At 33.0% G+C, this 22,287-nt stretch overlaps 1 protein-coding gene across 1 annotated transcript in view; it reads right to left on the reverse strand.

The window, feature by feature from the left end:
* Positions 1-22,287, reverse strand: part of LOC145284538 (thrombospondin type-1 domain-containing protein 7A-like) — a 1,985,627-nt gene that overhangs the window by 344,434 nt on the left and 1,618,906 nt on the right. The window lies entirely within an intron of this gene.

Here is a 22,287-nt window from a genome sequence, read left to right on the forward strand (position 1 = left end):
TTGAGTGCCATTTTCATAGCGTTTCGATCGATGTAATCTCCGATCTTCTTTAGGTGTATCTTGTTGGTCTTGAAAATCTTGCTGTTGAACTTGAGAATTTCGTAAGGAATTTCGAACAGAAATAACTGAGTGTGTTTTTTTAGCGTCGCTTGCACTAAGGATTGAACCTTCAACCAGGACCCATAGCATAGTGGTAAAGTTCAGTTCTTCTAAAGGTTATAAGTTCAATCTTCAACGTAGACAGCACTTAAAAATACGACTGTGAATTAAGACTTCCACCTAGATATTCCTGTTGGAATGAGAGTATGCTATCTACATGAATTAAATACAGCGGATTGTTTGTCAATTCTGGGCGGATTCAGAGTTCAACAGAAGGATTCCAGAGTTAAACAAGATACACCTGAAGGAAACCTCCTAAGGTTACATCGGTCGAAACATTGGGAAACTAATACTTATGATGAGAACAGTAGTTGGAATAATTTAAATAATGCAAATTCTCAATCCTCATCTCAGTAATTCCTAACAAAAAATTTGGAAATTAAAAGTTGAAGGAAGAGGAGAGATAACGTAGTATAATTGAAAAAAAAAGAAAAAAATGAAAATAAAAATTTAATAGGAAAAAGTGAAAGCATAAAATAAAAGATTAAAAAAAAATAAATAGAAGAAAAATTGTAATTGGAAATCGAGACTGATTTATTCATAGATGAGACAAAAGATAAATGAGGAAACCAGAAGAAAACCCATGAACATGATTATAGGATAAAGAATAAATTTTACTGCTGAAAAAAAAAAAAAAAAAAAAAAAAAAAAAAATTGATTTAGTGCAAATGACTTTGATGGGTATTTTTTTCTTCATGTTTAAACCCATTTATATATACATAAGGATATCTTCATATATATATATATATATATATATATAAGATATATATATATATATATATATATAATCTTTTTTTATATATATATATATATATATATATATATATACACACTCTTTATTTGTTTTTTGTAAATAAAGAATATACCCTGCTCTACCTCATAATTGAGCACTCTTGTATTAACTTCATTGGTTACTTAACCTCTGGAAAACAATAACATCAGATTATAATATATATATATATATATATATATATATTATACATACATACTAGAAGAAAACTTGCTCTTAAAGAAGTTAATTTCTCAAACATTATTTTCCCATCAGTTTTATGCGTCCATACGAAGATTAAAATCAGAATATAATGACATATATAATATTTGTTTGCTGTTTTATGGGAAAGAATTCTAACAATGTGCTCGATTACAAAGAAAAAAGTTTTCAATATAAGAGCTTAATATTTATTTAAATTGTACAGAAGGTCAGAAAAACATTGGTACCGTCGGTTTCCCGCTTATATTAGGTTTGAAACCGACGGTACCAGTGTTTTTCTGACCTTCTGTACAATTTAAATCTATATATATATATATATATATATATATATATATATATATATATATATATATATGTGTGTGTGTGTGTGTGTCTGCATACATACAAGCTTCTGTCAAAATTTGCGTAATAACAACAAAACTTACAAAAATATAATCCTTGTCTGTTGTCTTCAACAATACTTTACTCCATGAAAAACTGATGGCAAAATGTGTTTATCTTTTTATGTACGTATATTTTTGAAAAGCGTTTTCCGACATTCTTGCCGGCTTTTAATAGGCATTCAAAAGAAGTGAATACAAAGGAAAATATTAGAGTAAAAAAAATCAAATAGTACAGAAGTTTTAAGAAAATGAGATTATAAATAAACTGCTTAACTTTCAGCTGACATCCTATAAATATGAAAAGCGTCTTTTTTATGTACTAATTATGACTGCTTGTTTGACAAGAACTCACACAAGACATGGCGTTTCCAAGACACAGGCAAAATCAGACAGTGAAAACAAGAGAAAGGTGAAAACTAATGCCTGTTATTATCAGGCAATTAAATGATGAATTGTAATCACATTACACTATAAATTAAAATCAATTTTCAAGTACATATTCTTATCACAATTTCGTGAAACGGAAAACAATATGTATATCGTTCGTGGGATATATAGTTTTATATTCAGAAAGAGATATTCTTAAATAAGCACCTAAAATGAAAAATTAGCCAAGGGAAGTAACTCGTATACTTTTAGTAAGAGTTAATATTTCTTGTTTTACAATTTTTTTTAGTTCAGATACTGAACTTTAAATTATAGTGTATAGAAATATTTACAAAACAAATGTGAATAGAATGGATTTGGGGCAACAAAGTGTTCAAACACACAAATAATATATATGTTTTGTACAAATAGCTCATCACTTATTAAGGCCCGAGTGCCACTCGAAGATAATAATTAATGTGTGCACGGTAGTCATTAGGACAAAGTTTATTCACATCCTTTATGATATGATTCAAATTGTTTCGAATTAGAAGCTAAATAAAGCTATGTTTGTAATGTGGCGCTTCTCGGTTCAAGTTACAGCTTACAATTTTACATTAAATAAAAAAATGTTTCGGAAAAATCCAATGCTGCTTTAATTAGAAAAAAAATGTTTCATTTAAATTATATTAAATTGTTCGAGAATCCAATTTTACTTATAATTTTAATAAAACAATTTTTGAATTAATTTTCTCATGCAGACTTTTCAATAAACGCATATTTTGACAAGCTTCTGGGCTTGACCTTTACTCCTAATCTGAAATAGAACACATACATTAAATCCGTTAAATTAAATCCGTTGCCAAAGCTGCTGGAAAAATGGTGGGATCCTTCTATCGATCCAGTAGATAACTCACTACTGATGCAATTCTCTATCTATATGAGCCACGTACGTCCAAGGATGGAGTACTGTTGCCACATCTGGACAGGAGCTGCTAGAAAGGACTTATCCTGCCTTGATAGAGTTCAAAATATACTTTGTAGCTTCGTAAGGGATGTCCTTTTCTCTTCCCTGCCATCTCTTTTGTGAGAAAGAGATGTTGCGAATTTGTCCCTGTTTTATCGTTATTTTCATGGCAAGTGCTCGTCTGAGCTCAAATCTATGGTCCCTCCCCTCGCCAAACTTTCACAAGAAACACCCGTCTAGCAGAAAACACTATCAATAATTCCCCCCCCCCCGCTCTTTATCTGTGCCTAAACCCAAACGTAGATTCCATGAACAAAGCTTCTTTCTTAGAACTGCACGCCTATGGAATTATCTTCCGTTTTCCTGCTTTCCAACTGACTACAATATGGTTGTGTTCAAGTCTAATGTAAACAAGTTTTTGATGAGCCGTTCCATATAAGTTAAAAATTTTACCGAATTTCCATCTTTAACGATTACTATATTGTCCAATTGACTACTGTACACTCTTTAACCCTTATCAAGTCTAAGATGCCACTCGAGGATAAGTCGTGATGCCTATGTAAAAAAATATTTTTTTAAATTAAAAAAAAATATATATCCGTGTCAAACAATTTCTTGTGCATAACCTGTTCTTTGCGTTTTTTCCCTACACCTTCTATCATTAAAAAAAAAAATCATATTGATTCATACATATTGATGAATAAACCTAAGCATGCTTTTGTTTCAATCTGCTGACATTCCCAAGTTATATTTTATAATTAAAATAAGCAGATTAAAATAATGACCCTGTGTCATGTAATGATCTTTCGAGGTCAATCCATAAAAATGATTGACATGCGTATCCAAGCAAAAGTAGCTATAATCTAATAACAATTATTTCATCCTGTTCATTACTCGGGAAATTTGGTAAAGCACTATTGTTAGCAGCCGAGATATCGAACATAAAAAAGTATAGATATCTCTACGAATAAGTTTCGCCAAACGCATTAAAATTTAATTTTCTACCGACCCCTATACTTATAAACTGTGGAAACTTAATAACGAATTCAGAGACAAAAAAATCTTAAGCTGATTTATCAAAACATGAAAAAAAATGGGGTTGAATAGATACTAAAAAGACATCCAGAGAGGAGATTGCCACTACCACTTAGGTTGGTTGGTTGGTTGTTTTGTTTTACGGCATATCAACCCTTTTCAGATTATTTAATGCCGAATCTGGTGATTTTGAAGAACACTTTTTTAATATAGTATATTTGTTTTTTTAAGTCGTATTCTATTTAACCCATAGTTGGGACCCTAACAGGTATTACCACTTCGGGTCAGAGTGGACCTGGGAGCAATGGCAATTAAAGGGTGGCTCCACACTCCCTAAGGCCTGCAAGCTGGGGCCTCACCATCGGATATAGTTTAAGGTCATATCCAGGACCACTAGAACTTAGTTAAAAATGAGTTACATTGTCAGTAACCCTAAGTTTCTAATTTTCTAAGGAATAAATCTCTACTAACAAAGAGGTGATGGGGGTTAAGTGTTAACGATATGGACTGACAACCTAGCAGCCACTTCGAATCTAGTTCGTTTCACATTAACACTTTTACTTATTGTGGTAATCTTAATGTGACCCTTTTTCATCAGGACATAATGCCAAGATTTCTAATGAGAAAAATATTGGTAAAACGAATGCCAACAATATTTGATAATTCTAAAAGAATGAATGATATTTAACAACAAAAGCGCCTACCAACAAGAGAATGCCAACCGTCCATTTTATTTCTCTTATGTTTAAAGAAAAAGCTTTGAACAAAATCTGTTTTCGCATTTTTGTTTCAAAATTAGTTTTGGAACTTTTGAAGTATACAGTTAAACCAATTAAAATTTAATTTTTTACTTAAAAAAAATATGTGAAACGAACAATTTTTCTTGATTTCTCGCCTGGTAATATACTTAAATTTTATTGAATATTTTAAAAACGTACATTATTGCCCCCCCCTTGTTAAACTTTCACAAAAAACACTTGACTAACTACAATCAGTATATATGATTTCCCCCACTCTCTATCTGTGCCTAAATCTCCATGCAGATTCCATGAAAAAAGCTTCTTTTCTATAACTTCCCGCCTTTTGGAACACTATTCCATTGGCATGCTTACCGATTGAATACAACATTGTAGCCTTCAAATCCAATGTAAACAAGTTCTTGTTGAGCCGTTCCTATGAATAAAATTCTACACAATTTACGCCATTAACGATTACTACACTACGACCTTAAATTCATTAGTCCTTATCCTCGAGTGGCCTATGGGCCTTCGTAAGCGGTGACTTGAGCAAGAAAAAACATTAATCAAAATTTCGTTTGAAGGTATGATGTAGATTTTGTGATAGAAGACCACATACTGCGCAGTTTCTCAGAAAAATAAACTTAGAAGTTTGTTCTTTACTGATGTCTAATTTATGCCAATAGATACATACATTAAAATAAAAAATAATTAAAAGACAACAAAATAGGATTTTTTTAACATGATGTTGTTAACACTCGTTTTTTTAACCCAATCTTAATGCGATAAACTGCAGGTGCACTGTGTAAACTTAGTATCGTCACTGATACTTCTACTTAATACCTTCAGTATCAAAATACATTGAATTGGAACGCATTTCGGAAATTGGATTGCTTGAATAAATCCTAATGTAGACCATCCCATATTTTTAGGAGATGATAAAGTATACTCCCTTATACATTTCACAGCTAATCCCTTACGGATTAATCTCATATTAATGAAGTTCTCACTGGCATATCTATGACTTTATAAATCCGGACTCACTGAATTAAAAATAAATTAAGTTTATTCAATCTTAAAGTAAAAAGAGAATCTTTTTTTTAATTAGAATAAAATTCTGGACGTAACTGGTTTCTCTGAATAATTTGTTTATTTATTTTTTTTTTTTGAATAAGCAAATAAAAGGAACGGACTTGTTCATAATATAAATCTAAAGTTGTAAGAGCATTTACAGAAATGTAAAAAAATATTATTAATAGTAGTAGTAGTAGTATCAGCAGCAGCAGCAGTATTGTAATACCATGCTAGAAAGCTACTTACGCCTGAAAGTATCCTGTACCTCTATAAGGCCAACATGGAGCTGCAGCTTATGGTCCCCGATAGTGGTCCCCTACTTCAACGTGGCACTGTGCCTTGCTTGGGGTGAAAATTGAATTAAAACAAAAATGTATATCTTTGACAGGAAGCAGAACAAATTTGTTGCAAAGTTGAATTATTTGAATCTCAATAAGTGGTTGCTTTTTGGTGGTAGTGGTAGTAGGAGTAGTAACATTACTGTCCAGACGATGTAATTTCTAAAATAAACGTGTGTGTGAATGATACATGCGAACAGGAAATGCATTAAATTATTACTATTACTCACTAGTTTTCATACAGGCTATCATCAAAGAACTCTGTGGTGGTCCGTGGTGTTCCATGGGTCTGAGCGACAACAAGTGTCCCTAGATTTCCAGTACTCGCCACCTGTTTCAATAACCTTTGTAAATTAGTTTGTGTGATCGCAATAGTCGTTTACCATTGATTTCTCGTTGGTAGTGACCATTGGTCTTCGCTGGGATTTGGGTGACAATAAGCCTTCTTAAGGTCCTAGTCCCCTTCACACTCATCCACTGGAGGTTTGGTTAGTGCTTTTTCTTGGTCTCTTCATCCTCCTTGATCCTCACTTATTTGGTGTGTTACCAGTTTATAAGAAAAAAAAAAAGGAAGGCGGCAATGGAGTTTACTTACAATTATACAGTTTCAGTTTTCATGCTTCCATGTGGTGTTTCTTTGCGTTTCACCTCTGTAGCAGTTTCTATATGTCCGGCTTGCGCCTGCGGCTCATGTGTATTAGTCTATGCATGTTTTTTCCTTAATATGTCAGCCGTTTTCATTATTGTTATCCGTTGTATCTTCTTAGCCATCCCTTTTGTTCCAATCTCTCTCATTTGTTTTCCCAGTTTTTCGGTAATATTTTTATGCCCCTATTATTATTGGTGTTATCTGGACAAAGAAAGTCAAGATAGCTCAAAAGGGATATGGAAGATAATGTCGTGTATTATTATTATTGTTATTTTTTTATAGTAGTTGTAGTATCAATATTAGACTTTTTGAATAAGTTACAGAAATATACATATTCTATGTTTTGATCATAGTAGCAGCAGCAATAGTAGTAGTACTATTTTCAACCTTATAGATCATCATCTATACTATATTTCTCTTAGTTTTTTTATCTGTCTGTCCATTGATTTTTCCTTGAAAACTACTCAGTTCTTTGCACATAACCATACAAAATGTTCATACAAAATTCAGCCAGATTAACTATACATCGAACGGATACCATAATACTTAGTTAGAGAGTAATAGGGATTAATAAGGATTAGTATTCACAATACCCCATTTACTATAGAAGTTTGGCATGAAGCACTCATGAGTCAAAAGTCTACAAATTGTACCTGTTTTTTAATGTCCAAAACGTCTAGTACGTTTTTTCACATCAGGTATCAAGCCCAAGTAGGATGAGAGTTAAAGAGCTGAAATGAAATGATTATCAGCTGAAAGATGAGGAACACTATGTAAGTACACTTTATTAGTACTCTAATCTAAACCAATTCACACTCAAGATAATGTTACTTATGGGGCGGTTTATTATAACAATTTGTTGACATTTGAAGACTACCTAGTTGTATCAACAGGGAAGCAGTCCTCTACAAATAAGCTCTGTTGATGAAAATTCCACCTGATACAAGCCGCATTGAATTTATTCCATTGTGCTGGTAAGATCTTGTTATGAATATCTTACAAGGATGCACAAAATATTGGAACTCAGTCAAGCTCCTACTATGGAGACAACAAGATAACAGAGAAAGACTAAAGGACTAATCTAACGACGTTATATTTAACAATGTCTAATTCCTCAGTGATACATAGGAATAATCATATGTCTGTTGTGCGTACTTATGCATACATGCACATGCACTGTAGAGTCGATACAATATTACAACTTTGATAATCTTGCTTGTTTACTCGTTTGCGCACTGAGTTTTTTTTTTGATGGTGGAAGCAAAAATGAAGGATATCATAAGAAGCAGTAGGAAGGCAAAAAAGGGGAGCGTTGTGGTGTAATGTTTTGTGTATAATCCAATGTAATCCATGTACATGCGCGTTAGGACCGATGTGTGTCATCTCTTTCTGGTTACAGATACACAAGTCTTATTTAAAATGGAGGATTTTATTCATCTCAGAGAGATAGATATTCATATAATACTACAGACAGGTAAGCGAGAGAGAGAGAGAGAGAAAGACGCCATTACCAATATGCATGCATAACCATCTGGCAAATTCCATTTTTTTTAAATTTTCAAATTTTACATCGATTTTCCTCAGCTAAAACCCAATTATGAAGTTTGTGTGGCTTCGAATACCCTACATATAAAATTTCATGTCTGTAAACCATAAAACTGACAGAGGAGTTTGGTAGGCAACATTTTTTAAACAAATACATATACACATATAGTAAACACAAACCTCTTTCTATATATATTTATATAACTTTTTACGAAAATATTATAGAATAGAATTGCCCGTAAATTTACCTAAATATTATCATCCTATAAGAAAACCGATAAAAAAAAACATTCATTGAAATTAATTCCCTATTAGTTTAACTCAATATGCAAATTAGCTAAATCTTTTGCAGATGAATGCAATTCAACGACTCATTTAAAAAGAAAATACACCTTTTTATAAACAAAAAAAGGGATTTTAATATGAATATCAATACACAAATAACCCAAAATCTACAAGAGTATTTATATATATTAAATGACAGATGGAATATGAGTTACATTTAACTTTGGTATTTCTTATTGTTTTGACGATATAATAAAGGGGAAAATTAAGAAAGAAAAAAACTTTCTTGCCCATGGAATTTCGAAGCTAAATGCTTCTAGTCATTTTCTTTTTTACTATTAATACTACTCTTGTGATTTACCCTTATATATTGTACCTATTTTGATTATTTTTTTAACATATTATCCTATACTTTCATTCTCATTTCATATTTAAATTTTATACACCCATTTTTTTTTAATATTTGTATTTTATATGCAAAACGCAAATATATATATGAAAAAAAAACCGAACTTAATAACATTTAAATATTCTAGCCCTTCTCTTCTGGCGAGAAGCATTTAGCTTCGAAATGTCATTGCATGAAGAGTTTTTTTTCTTGATTTTCCCTTTTACCTTTTCTTATTGTTCTGATGATATAATAAAGTTATATATATAACTTTTTATTCTTCATTTTTTCATTTAATATGTTTGTTATCAAGATAAGAAAAGCTCAACAAATAGGAGATAAGTTTTGCTTTGTTAAAGATTTACTCTATGATAACATAATTATATACGTATAATGTGTGTTCGTCAGACTTAGAAAGGCATGGATAACATATTTGAATTGAATGTTCTGTTCTTTTGTACGAGCAGTCTATCTTTGTTGATGTTTGCATAAAATGGTATTTCGAGTAAAATCGAAATCAGTTTTTCTTCCCTCTTTTATTTACTCCGTTCAAAACAAAGGTCAGACGCTGTATGAGAGACAGATGCAAAATATTCTCTCTTTAAATCCATAATAATACGTCATTTTTTTTTACATCAGAAATCCAATACAAGCATGCAAACAACAACGAGAAATGTTGAATTAGACTACATGAAATGCTTCGCATGCCAGTTATGTTTCTGTAAGAATTTAGTGTATGAGTAAATATACACAAAACACACACACATATACACACATACGCTATTTTAACTATTTTTATGAGTATAAAGGTATGCTTACGTATACAATGACAAATACAGAACACCATATATGTACATATAAAAAATATTTATCAATACAGTAAGAATAAGAAATAATGTATTTATAGACACACACGCTTCTATATAAATGTGTGTAAATATTGAGAAAATTACTGTGCATGAATTTATGTGTATATTTCTACAGAGAGAAAGAGTGCGTGTGAAGGAGATGATAAATGCACAGCTATGCGTGTGTCGTGTTAGATTCAAAGGTATTGACCAGTAATGAAGTTGGTATATATTACTGATCCCATAATGTTTATATATATATATATATATATATATATATATGGCGATTAAGCTACGCTGAATATCCCACGTTTCATCCACTCTAGGACTCCTACAGTGGATGAAACGCGGAATATTCAGTTTAGCTTAATCGCCATATATATTTTATAACTTTCTAACTAGCTTTACCTAAGTATTGAGCACGTTTTAAGTAAATACTTAATTTACTCACATAAAATTAATATACGAAAGTATAAATTTATGCGTAAACTTTAAGTAGTTATATATATATATATATATATATATATATATATATATATATAGGTAAATACGTATATCGTGTGTGTATATATACACACGCATTTGTCAATGTTATCAATATATATATATATATAAGTGTGTATATATGTACAAGTTAGAAAAGCATTTCATCCAAGGCATAAAAATTGTTAGACAAAATATTTTTAAAGCCTATAGTAAAAACAAAGGTACAAGATTCAATTTGAAATTTATTTATCTTCAAAGCCTATAGTAAAAACATTTTGTTTAACAATTTTCATGCCTTGGATGAAATACTTTTCTATCTTGTACCCTATCTTTTTAAGATTATATTTCATTTAATTTATTAATTTGGATTTAAAAAAAGATGAATGTGATTTTGTATGTATTTATAAAAACTCTCCTACTCTCTATTTCAGATTGTATTTCTCCTCACACCACAACTCATTTTTGCAACCCCCTCTTTGTATAATTACAGGTCTGAATATTCTCTGTTTCAGTTTGTAATTCTCCTCACTCCACAACTCTTTTTTGCAACTCTCTCTTTGTCATACCTGTCAGATTTTCTTATTATTCAAAAAGTTTTGTTAAAAAAATTCAAATTTTTTAATCTAAAAAGGTTATTTTAAACTTCTTTCAGAATAGAAAATCTTTACAATTTAATAAGGACATATTTCATATAGGTTTCATCAAAAATATTCAGTAGATAACGATAAAAATAGAGATGAAAATTTCAAAAGGAGTGTATAACTGGTTACGCTCAATAGTAGTCCTCGCTAGCGAAAGACTTTGTTATTCTATTATTATTATTTAAAACATTTTGTGTCCTGCGCTTTCGCGCAAGGACTAATATATAGATAAATGCGCGTGTATATATATATATATATATATATTGATGAAGGTGCGTGTGTATATATGCGATGCTCCTTGTTTGTTTATAAACAAGCAGTTAGAGCACTGTAAATGTAGTGGACAAATGTTTGTTTAAATAGACATTTTGCAAGATAATTTACAGGTGCCACTTGCTAGAACTGTTGACTGTCAACGATGGTTCTGAGTTCAATCCTCGGCCTGGGAGAGGTGCTAGTCTAGCAGCACTGATGAGTTGTGATACAACGAAACAGGACTGTATGTCAGTGACTACAAATATATATATATATATATATATATATATATATTTTAGTGTGTACATTATACTGAATATGATGATGTATATATGTACGCATTTATCAATAGTATATAAGGTGTGTGTTATGTGCAGTTTTTTTCTATTACTTTGGTTTAGTCCGTACTAATAAAAAAAATTGTATTCGACGTAAACTAAAACATCTGATAAGTAAAAAAAGAAAAGTATATAGTACATCTACCTACCTATTTATTACATGTACGTGTTGTTACAATTTTATTCGAATTTACTCACCATTAAACGCAAAGAATATATTTTCCTTTTCCAGATAAAATGTCTATTGTAGAACTACATAATATGCATTTGTCCTAAACATGAATGGCTTTTACCAAAGTAGTTATATCAGTACGCAACATATAATATCATGCAATAACTTTTTTGAAAACAAGTACAAGAATATCATCATAAAAAAATAATGATAAAGTATTTTATTACATTTATTTACACAAAATATTTTTCAAATATAAAGTAAAAACTGAAAATTCACGTATTTTAAACCATTTGGCCAGGATCAAAGTGTAGTATCTGTTCTTCAGATGCGGCACTTCCATTTCTCGTTCTCTTTCAGTGGAGGAGAAATCCTTCAAGACTGAGACAATTTTTATTTTTGTACCTTTTCTGCACATTAAAAAACGATCCTGGTCTCTAACTCTGTACCTATTTACAATGCCCCCTCACGGGACAATCAAAACATAGTAAAGTCCGTTTAATATGATTTTTTTTTACAACATGGAAATATATAGCACTAACTAATCTTTTTATAGATTTGGTTAAATATCAGCGCTAAGCTCTGCATATTCTTTTTTTTTTTTTTTTTTTTCATATAGCGGTCTAACTTTCTCGCATTTTCTGTGAGGGAGAAGAGAAATTCGTCGAACGTACAAACGTTTTCAACCCATATGGGTCGGCTTCAGGTACTGTGGTAGAGTGATGTTAATCAATTCACCAATGAACATTCAATCACCAGACCGGGTTTGTGGGCGGGGGCGGTGATGGGTACGGATTAATCCAATGTTTATAGGCGCACTATCTGATCAGTCAATTCATTATTAAACATTCACTATACCACAGTACCTGAAGATGACCCTGTAGGTTGAAAATGTAAGTATGTTTGATGAATTTCTAGACTCCCACACGAAAAACGCAAGAAAGTTAGTCCGCCATACTAAAAAATTGAAAAAAAAAAATAATAAAAAATAATGGTTCATGGAATAAAAAGAAGAAATCGATAGTTAGAAGGAATTGTCCATTTTTTCAGATGCAATAAATTCTATTAAAAAAAGGATGACCCAATTGACGCTTTCTCATGTATTAAATGCATTGCATCCACCATACAATAAGAATAAAAGCAATCCTAAATAATACGTTCACTGTCATCTATTTAGAAAAAGTTCACTCTATTATACTCTCTTAATACTATGTATGTATGAATTATATACGAAGTGTCTTAAATAAGAGTCCATACATTTTGTACAAGCATTTAAAATTGTCATAGACTCTTGAAAATTGTCATAGACTCCTGAAAATTGCTATAGATCTTATGAAATGTCTGATCAATTTGTATGATTTCCCGTTCCAATGAACAGCTATAGTAGGTTTTTTTTAATTACATTTTCACCCCAAACAAGTCACATTGCCACTTTGATGTAGTGGGCTACTATCAGGAACCCAAGTTGCAGAGGTACTATGTAGGGAGTTTCGCAGCAAGATGTCTGTTCACATTACACTTCAACTTTACTGAAATGTTAAAGTTCGAGAATCAGGAAACCGGAAGAGAATTCCAAAGTCTTGCAGTTCTGGAGAAGAAGCTATTAAAGTAAAAGGCTTTCTGACATCTAGGGATCTCAACTCTGTAGGGGTGGAACTTCGCTGCTTGTCGGGTTTGTCTCGGGTATTTTCTTCGAGAGGGTACAGGGGCTTGTAGTTGGTCAGAGCATCCACCATAAAAAATACTTGTAAAACAGGCAGAGGGATGAAACATTTCGTCAGTGGGACAGGGGCTGAAGTTTAGATGACAGTTCGGGACCTATTAGGTTGGCGACTCTCTTTTGGGCCCTGTCCAGGAGCGAGAGACTAGTAGCAGATGCTCCAGCCCAAATGTGATAGCAGTACTCCATATATGGACGAATGGTGGCTTTGTAGAGGTACAGGATACTTTCAGGCATAAGTAACTCTCTAGTATGATAGACAGAGCTCACCTTCTTTGCAGCAGCCTTAACAATGATCTCGATGTACCTATTCCAACTCAAGTTTGCTGTGAACATTAAGCCAAGGAGCTTGAACGAAGTGCTCTCAGGTAAAGTATCTCTAGCCATAGCTATTGGTGGTTGGTAAGGTTTCATGTAATTATTAAATGAAACGAACTTTGTCTTGGCAGCGTTAAACGTTACCATCCATTTTTGACCCCATTCCACTACAGACTGAAGTAATTCCTATAGTGTTTCGGCCATTACTTTAGATATGTGCTCATTAGTTTTCCCCACGTGTCTGCAGTAAATATACGCATCTTAGAGACAATTTTATCAGGTAAGTCATTTATGAATATCAGAAATTATAAAGGTCCAAGGATCGATCCCTGAGGTACACCCTCATTTATATCAAATCTTTTGGACGTATGCCTATCGAGGACAACCTAGATCCTTTTCTCATTTAAGAAGGATTTAATTATGCTAAGCATTCGTCCAGTAATACCATTGGAATACACCCTGCTAAAGCCTGATTGTCACAGCTGGTGAATTTCAAAAATGCAATCTGGGTATGAGGATACTTTATAGGAACGATATGCAATAAAATTCTGTTTTAAACTTTAAAAAAAAAACATGCAACAGAAACGTATGGAATGCTTCTGGCCGCTTTTGGTTTATCTTGCATTAATGGAGCATCAGCTTTTGAGTGGCATAAGAGATTCAAGGAAGGCTTAGAGTCTGTTAGGGATAATGAGAGGTGTGAGATAATTAAGGAAGTTAGAACATCAGAGTTGATTGGGCTAATAAAGAATTTCATGTATAAGGACCATCTATAGAGACAATAAATGTACAGTTTGATGCCAGTGTGGGAACTGTATATACAATTCTTCACGAGGAATTGAAGAGTTGTGTCTCCATCTTTGTCACAGACTATTGACCAAGATGGGCATCCCTATAGTCCAGACGTAGTTCACCTAAGTTCAAGGAAAACCTTAGCGGCTGTCGTTATGAGAAAATTGAGGAAATGAAAGAAGGTGTGTCGAGGATCATTGACATGCTCATAGCAGAGTACATCCATGCTGCCTTCTAGAAGTTGTTTGAACGATACAACTAGTGCTTTGCAGCCAGAGGAGATTACTTTGAATGGTACTAGAGTTTCATGTGTGTACTATCAATAAAAGTTCTCATACGAAAAATGTCTGGAAACTTATTGAAGGCACCCCGCATAACTATTAAGATAGTATCAAGAGGGTTAAATGAAGTTCACTTTTCTTCTCCGCTATGTTTCCAAACGTTTCTAGTGATTAGCTCAATTCTTGCCATTTCTGGTTATACTTTGTCTCGGAACAATACTGGTTCTTTGATGATTACGAGCAAAGCAAATATTCGAATTAACTTGACTCCTATCATAGGCTATAGATACTTCCATAGTTCTCCTAGGAGAATGAATTGGTTTTGAATTACTTCCGAACAAATGGATAACGCTGTTCGTTCATTTAATTTATGAGGACATCCTGTTTGATGAATGTAGTATGACTGACTCAAATTTTTCTTATATGGATAAGAAATTCATTGGAGACTTTTTGGTATACCATTCCACAATTACGGCCGACAGTAATCACTCTATTGACCTCTTATGAGAGCTCTTTTGAGTAGGCCATTATGTAAACCTGTGTACATATGTCAATTTGAAAATTGATATTTATACGAAGCACATAAAATACTCTTAAATTTAAATCAGCCTACTGTTTAGGGAAATTTGGTAAATATACCACCAAAAATAATTGAGTTAACTTAATATCAAATTTTGATATTAAGTTGTTTTTTTTTGTTGTTGTTTTTTTTAACATTTTATGAATATGTCTGAAACTATGTTTCTGAATTTTTCAGGTGAGTGTTCACAAACTGTATATTATTTGATAAAAGTCGTGGTATAACGAATAAAGCACTAAGTAAAATTCAGTAACATTCTTCTGGAGGTTGGAGTTTCGATCCTCAATGCAAACGAGACAAAGACTACAATTGTGACGTCAACCATGACCGACTAGAAGTGTTAAAAGACTTCTACTCAGTCATGACTGACAGAATGAGAGCATGCGTCATCTAGTCTTTCATATCGTATACCATATTCATTTTATTTTCAATTCATGGGAGAACAGATTTGTAATAAGTTTCTGAATTTTGGAGATGTGGATTCGTATAATTTGGAACCTTTGGACTATTGTTCTCAAGGACTGTTGGTGCAGTTGTTAGAGTACTTGGAAAAATCAATTGTAAAAGTAATATTCTCTTGAAGGTTTGAGGTTCAATTCTCAGTGTGGGCAACCAAACAATACAATTACAAATTACTTATCATGGCTGACGGAACGAGAGCATGCTACTCCCATGAAGTAAATAAAGAGTTCTGTCAGAAATTCCGTTCAAATTCTCAATTTCACCAGAAACTTTCCTGAGTTCAATAAGATACACCTGAAGAAAATCGGAGGTTACATCGACCGAAACGTTGTGAAAATAACACTTAAGATAAGAACAGTAGTTTGATGAATCCGAACAATATGTGTTTTTTAACAGCCATAAATAAAAAATTATCTGGAGAATTGTAAGCTGATTGGTCAGTGTGTAACCAAAGCATCAGGGACAAGTAGTGTTAGGACGATTAATCAGAATCTGGAATTGGAAAAATCGGAACTTTGGAGGGTATTGGAATCATTATCGGAAAAATTTGTGATTATTTTCTATTGTCAAAAATGATTCTTTTTTTATTTGGTTTTGTTTAAAGCAAAATCTTCCACTGCACTAAAACTAAAATCTATAGATCATGCTTCCACAAGTGTAGGCCCTGTCGGTGGGGCATTAGAATATACCGACTGCCCCCTTGCAGAGGGTAAAAGTCCCTCAATGGGGGTCCTGGATATGACCTTAAACTATATCCAATGGTACGGCCCTAGCTTGTGGGCTTTAGGGAGTGTGGAGCCAATCTTTAATTGCCCTTGCACCCAGGTCCACTCTGACCCAGAGTGGTAGTACCTGTTAGGGTTCCAACTATGGGTTAAATAGAAACCGACTTGAAAACAACAAATATATTCTATTAAATTTTTTTTCTTCAAAATCTTTGGATTCGGCATTAAATACCCCAAAAAGGGTTGATATGCCGTAAAACAAAAACAACCAACCAACCAACCAATCCACAAGTGTACTTTTACATTTGAGAAAATATCTGTGCATTTAACATATTTAACATGGAGTTGTTATATTTCTACGCTCATCAGGAATAAATATTTAGAGATTTATAAAGAATCGGAATTGGTAATTGTATCGGAATCTGGAATGTAGTATGGAATTGGTAATTGTATCAGAATTTATAAAATATTGGAATCGTCTCATCACCTGCATGATATACTGATTTCATCTGTCCCCTGATGAGCTCTTTTAGGAATCATGGTCGGTCAGCAGAGAGAACCCTGGAAGCAGAGAGAAAAGACGTCCCCTTCCTTTCTCCTGTCCTTATCGACTGGACGCTTAAGCATTAACAGTCTTCGCCTGAAGATAACTGCTGACAGACTTCCTGGGATCGAAAAACTTTTTAGTTTTCATTTTCTTCACTCATTGTCAAAATTTTGTTCCCTATATCGAATGGTGTGGGTAAGTAAATGAAGGTTTTGTTCTTCTTTTTGTGCAATGGTCTTTCATTACATGCTACTAATAAAAAAAAATCTCATTTTATTTGTGCTGGGGACGGTGCATCCTGCTATGCCAAGCATTCACCCATTATTTCAGACACTCCAATAAGAGATCTTTATAATATTCTAAGTGTCCCTTTAAGTTCAATTATTTGTATCTCTCTTGCACTTGGTTTACCGGGTATATTCGCCAGGTCGTTTTCAAAATTCTTTTTCACGAATCTGGTTGCTTCTATAATTACTGGAATGATGGAGATCTTCCGAAGATTTCAGTTTTTTTTTTTCATGTCATACATAAGACCTATGGATTTTGTTATCTTCTCACACTCAGCTCTATTTAAGCCAGGGAAACTGACTTCTATTAGGGTTGCTACTTTCTCTTTGTTTCAGATCACTATGTCAGATTTTACAGTTCCGTTTTCTAGGCACATATCTGTAGGAATTGCATAGATATAGTAGATGGTGTATGATTATTTCCAACCGTTCTTTCTGGTATAGATTCACAAGACTTGCTGCTACACTTAACAGTTCTGCTTTCTTTATTTCAATCAATCTGTAACAGCGTATAGGGGCGCACGTGAGAAAATCAGCAGCAGCTGAAGAAGAGCTGGCTAGCGAAAATATCAGTTGCAGTCATTAAAGCACTCGATATTCACCTTTTTACAGATGGTCCAGTGGAGATCTTTCCACACACCATTGTGTCGCATTATATAATAGCTGTCCCCACAACATAAACATACTAGCTCCTGTGTGAGTCAACCGTCTTTCAATTGTATGTGTGTTATCTACTATTATATAAAAGTCACTTTCTTTGTGTGTGTGTGTGTGTGTGTGTGTGTGTGTGTGTGTGTGTGTGAGTTCCTTCCTCATAGGTTCCGAAACGGCTGAGCCTATCTTTTACAAATTTCACACAAAGGTAATTTGTATGTCTGGCAGTATTCTAAGATATATTTTATATCGAAAATCGAAAAAAAAAAAATTAATCTTAAGCATAGCCTTACTTCTCTTATAGATAAACAAAAGAAGAATTTTACGGAATGAAATATTCAGAAGACTTATGTGCGGAAGAATTTTGCAGGGAAATATTTTACATTACACCAGCTATAAAAATTCTTCTTTTATCTATAAGACAAGAAAAACTATGTTTAAGATCATCAAACCCAAATATCAGCTGACGTGATATTGTAAACAAACACTGACGGAATTTTATGAACAACATTATCATTATTACTTTTTTTTGTGTGCGAATTAGTCCACCAGGCAAATATACAGAGGACTGATTCCATAGTAATATAAACACAATCTGCACAAAATAAAATATCATGTTTAATGATTGGGCAACGCCGGGCGACCAGCCAGTTTCTAATATATATTTATGGAAGCACGAATATCTATGGCGGTTACATTCACCAGTTTTAAGGAGCCGTTCATTAGTTCTTGGGGATGTGTTCATGACAATTTTTGGAAGTTTAACTTTAGGGTGTTTTGACGAGAGAAATATTTTGGGGACGAGCTGAATTCAGAGAAATGTTTTCAGTGACAAAGATTTGCACGTTTTATATTTAAATTTGAGAAAACGAGAGACATTGTTATCCGGTAAACAAAACAAAAGAATGAGTTAAGAATGCATATATTCACAAAAAAGATAATTCATATATGATTAAAATGGAATTTTACGGCCATAGGAAAACATGGAATGTTCGTAAATATTTTTAGAGTGCTTGTAAAGAAGGAGTACGTTAGAGGAAGTTTGGATCCATCAAGTAACAGCCGTGAGTTTCAGGAGTCAGGAAAATCGTATTGAAAACTTTTCTGCTCACTTAACTTTCATTGAATTATAATTTATTTGTTCATAGGGATTAATGTTCTTTTTTATTATATTAGATAGTAGTTCAGTGATAATAGTTTGGAGATATTTCAATTCATGAGTTCCTTTAAATGAGCAGGATACAGAAAGGGATTATAGGCTTTCAAGCACAGTGTATGTGTGTGTGTGTCGCGCTTTGGAAATGTGAGTGTGCAAGTGACAGTGTATGATTACATGATTGTGACGATTATTGAAACGTAGCAGTGTCTGAATTTTTTGGTCTTTTTTGAAAAAAGAATCTGGTCTTTTGGGGAGCTGTCATAACCTTTTACAAGGATCAATTTGAATACATTCAGAAAGTTCTTTATTTGGTCAAAAGGTAATTATTGGTATACATTAATTCAGGTTTGCGCGAATTTGCTGCACAGGGACGAGGTTATGCACTTTGATTTTGGACACTGAAGGATAAGCTTCAGTGCTACATATCTGTTTCTACAATATAAAAATAAAAATGAATAGAAATCCTAAAAATTTGATCCAATGATATTCTGAGCAACAGTTTTACATTACATGGGGACACGAAATAAAAAAAAAATTCTTCTACTAGAAATAATTCTTTTTTATCGACGTCGTCATGTTCTGTTGGCAGACGTGTTCAAACGTTTTTCTGTTCTATTCAAACGAGCAAAGATTTTTGCATTCAGATCGAACTCACTACCAACTTAGATCGATCCGAAAACAATAGATGCTTTTTTTCAATTTTGGAATCAGTAAAAATAAATCATGGCAAACAAAAGAAGGTAAAAATGAATACTCTTTTAAATATGGAGTGCTATAAAAATATATTTCTTAGGGAATATTTGTTACATTCCACAGGTAAGCTATAAAGAAAATCCATCCTTACATTTCTTTTCTAGTAAAATCTAAGGGAGCAAACATAGAATGTATATTATTATTATTATTTGTATATGTTTCCATAATTGTAGATTACATTTCAAGAGATTTTGCGAAAATCTTCACAAAAGATCGTATGTCAAAAGCGAAATGTATTGTTTTTTTTTTTGTAAGAATTATTCAACTTCCATAAACTTAAAATCTAATTTTTCTTAGAATTTTCTTTTTTTTTTTTTTTTAGAAAAAAATGTTAAAATAAATCACAAACAGAAAAATTAGTGTTGGGACGATTAATCGGAATCGAAAAAAATCATATCGTTCTAGGTTAGTGGAATCAGAAAAATGTGTGCCTGTTTTCTGATGCCCAAACGACTCCATTTAATTATCTTTTCTAATTTGATTTTGCTTTCAGAAAAATTTTAATAAAGTAAGAAGTATTTATTGATTTTAAACTTCCAGTAAAAAAAATATCTATAGACCCCCCTTCTTACAAGTGTGTTTTTATATTTGAAAAAAATATGAAAACACATTTAAGATGTGTTTCTACGGTAATCTGGACAAAATACCAACTTTATAGTTAAATCTTTAGAGATTCATAGAGAATCAGAATCCGGAAAAATAACGGAATCGTCCCATCACTAATAAAAATATAAATTTAAATTTCCAGAGAAGAATATTATTAAGCATGGTGAAAGTTCCATGTTTTTAACACCTAACTCTTCTAGATAGGCATTGATAATTTCTATTATCTGTTATTTTTCAGTCAAAAGTTTCTCATCAGCAAACAAATTGTAGATAGATTTGAACACCAAGTGTCTATAGACATAAAAATTGTTAATATGTATTTAAAATAGTGTAGTTATAAAGCCCCTTTAAAAAATTAAAGTTGTTTCCTATCAATAAAATTTAAAAAAAAAGGTCAACTTAACAGGAAATTGGAATGATACGTTTTCGTTGTTTTATATTCCGTCTGCAAAAGTTGGCAGAAAATGCCATAAGTATGTAATTTCCTCCTAATTTAGTGTCAATTGCCACTGATCTTGCCACTTGGTCTACTTTACTGCTAAGCCAATGACGGCTGTGTAGAGTGGGTTAAAACCTCTCGATCAGCACTAATTATCATTTCTACACTGATGATGTGATAAGAATGAAATACAAGTGTCTGTATGTTTAGGAATTGTTAATATTCATTTAAATGCTCTTAGGCATTGCGCACAACTGAAGTAAATACTGAAAATCTATACATAAAATAGTATATCTCCTAAGTCGAGCTAGGTAGTAATTTATGAAAATACAGTGTGGAACGATAAATTTGTCGCCTTAAAGAAACAGTACTACAGCTTTATTTTAGAACTTTTATCGAAAAAAAAAATTCAGGCAACTTGATTATGTAGTAGAGCCGACATCTATTCAATGTAGCCACCTTCAGCCTCAATCACCACCTCGATACAGATCTGGAACTGAGAGCATGCCTTCTCCAGAATCGCCGTCAGGAGCTTGTCAAATACTAGGCAGATGGCGGCGATCAGGTTGGCGTTAGTGTTGTGGATCATATTGGTGATGTTCTCGATGTATGACCAAACGAACAGTGGGTTTAGGTCGAGGGGAGGAGGTGGGGGTCAGTGAGAGAAGGGTACACAGTCATACAGTTCTTCTGAAGCCAAGCCTGGATCTTTTTGGACTTGTGAGTTCTACTGTCACACCCACACTCTCAAACACACCCAGGTACACTTTGGTGTTGATTTCCAAGCTGACTTCAAAGATGTGAGGTGGCATGATGTGGCTCTCACTTGAAACCACACCAAAGACCAGAACCATAGCCGGAAACTTTGTTTTTATCACCTTGGGCACGTTCCTGTTATTCGTAGCAACACAGCTATGCATTTTGAGGGTGCTGACAATGGTTCTATTGTCATAACTTGGATCAGTAGAAAGCATGAGTAGTAAAGTGGCGCATCTCCGATCTCGCTCGTTGAACATTGTGTCACTTTCAGACATGATAGAAGGCTTATATCACTCTTGGGATTTGTACACAACTCGTCAACGAGTAGCTTGTCTGCAACAACAAAAAAAAAGAAAACCAGCTTTACATCAAACGGAAATAGAATCAGGTTGTCTTTTCTAGGCCGACAATTTTATTCCACCCTGTATATATGCTGATTTACCTACACAGGTGCTTCTATATTTCGTTTTTGCACTTTAGCATAATGAATCCCTACGAGAATAAACCAAGGAAGCATCTGTGTAGCTTCATTGACATATACATTTTCA

Source organism: Euprymna scolopes, chromosome 9, assembly GCF_053919585.1.
Source record: "Euprymna scolopes isolate OS-2025 chromosome 9, ASM5391958v1, whole genome shotgun sequence".
In the NCBI taxonomy this organism is placed as follows: Eukaryota; Metazoa; Mollusca; class Cephalopoda; order Sepiida; family Sepiolidae; genus Euprymna; species Euprymna scolopes.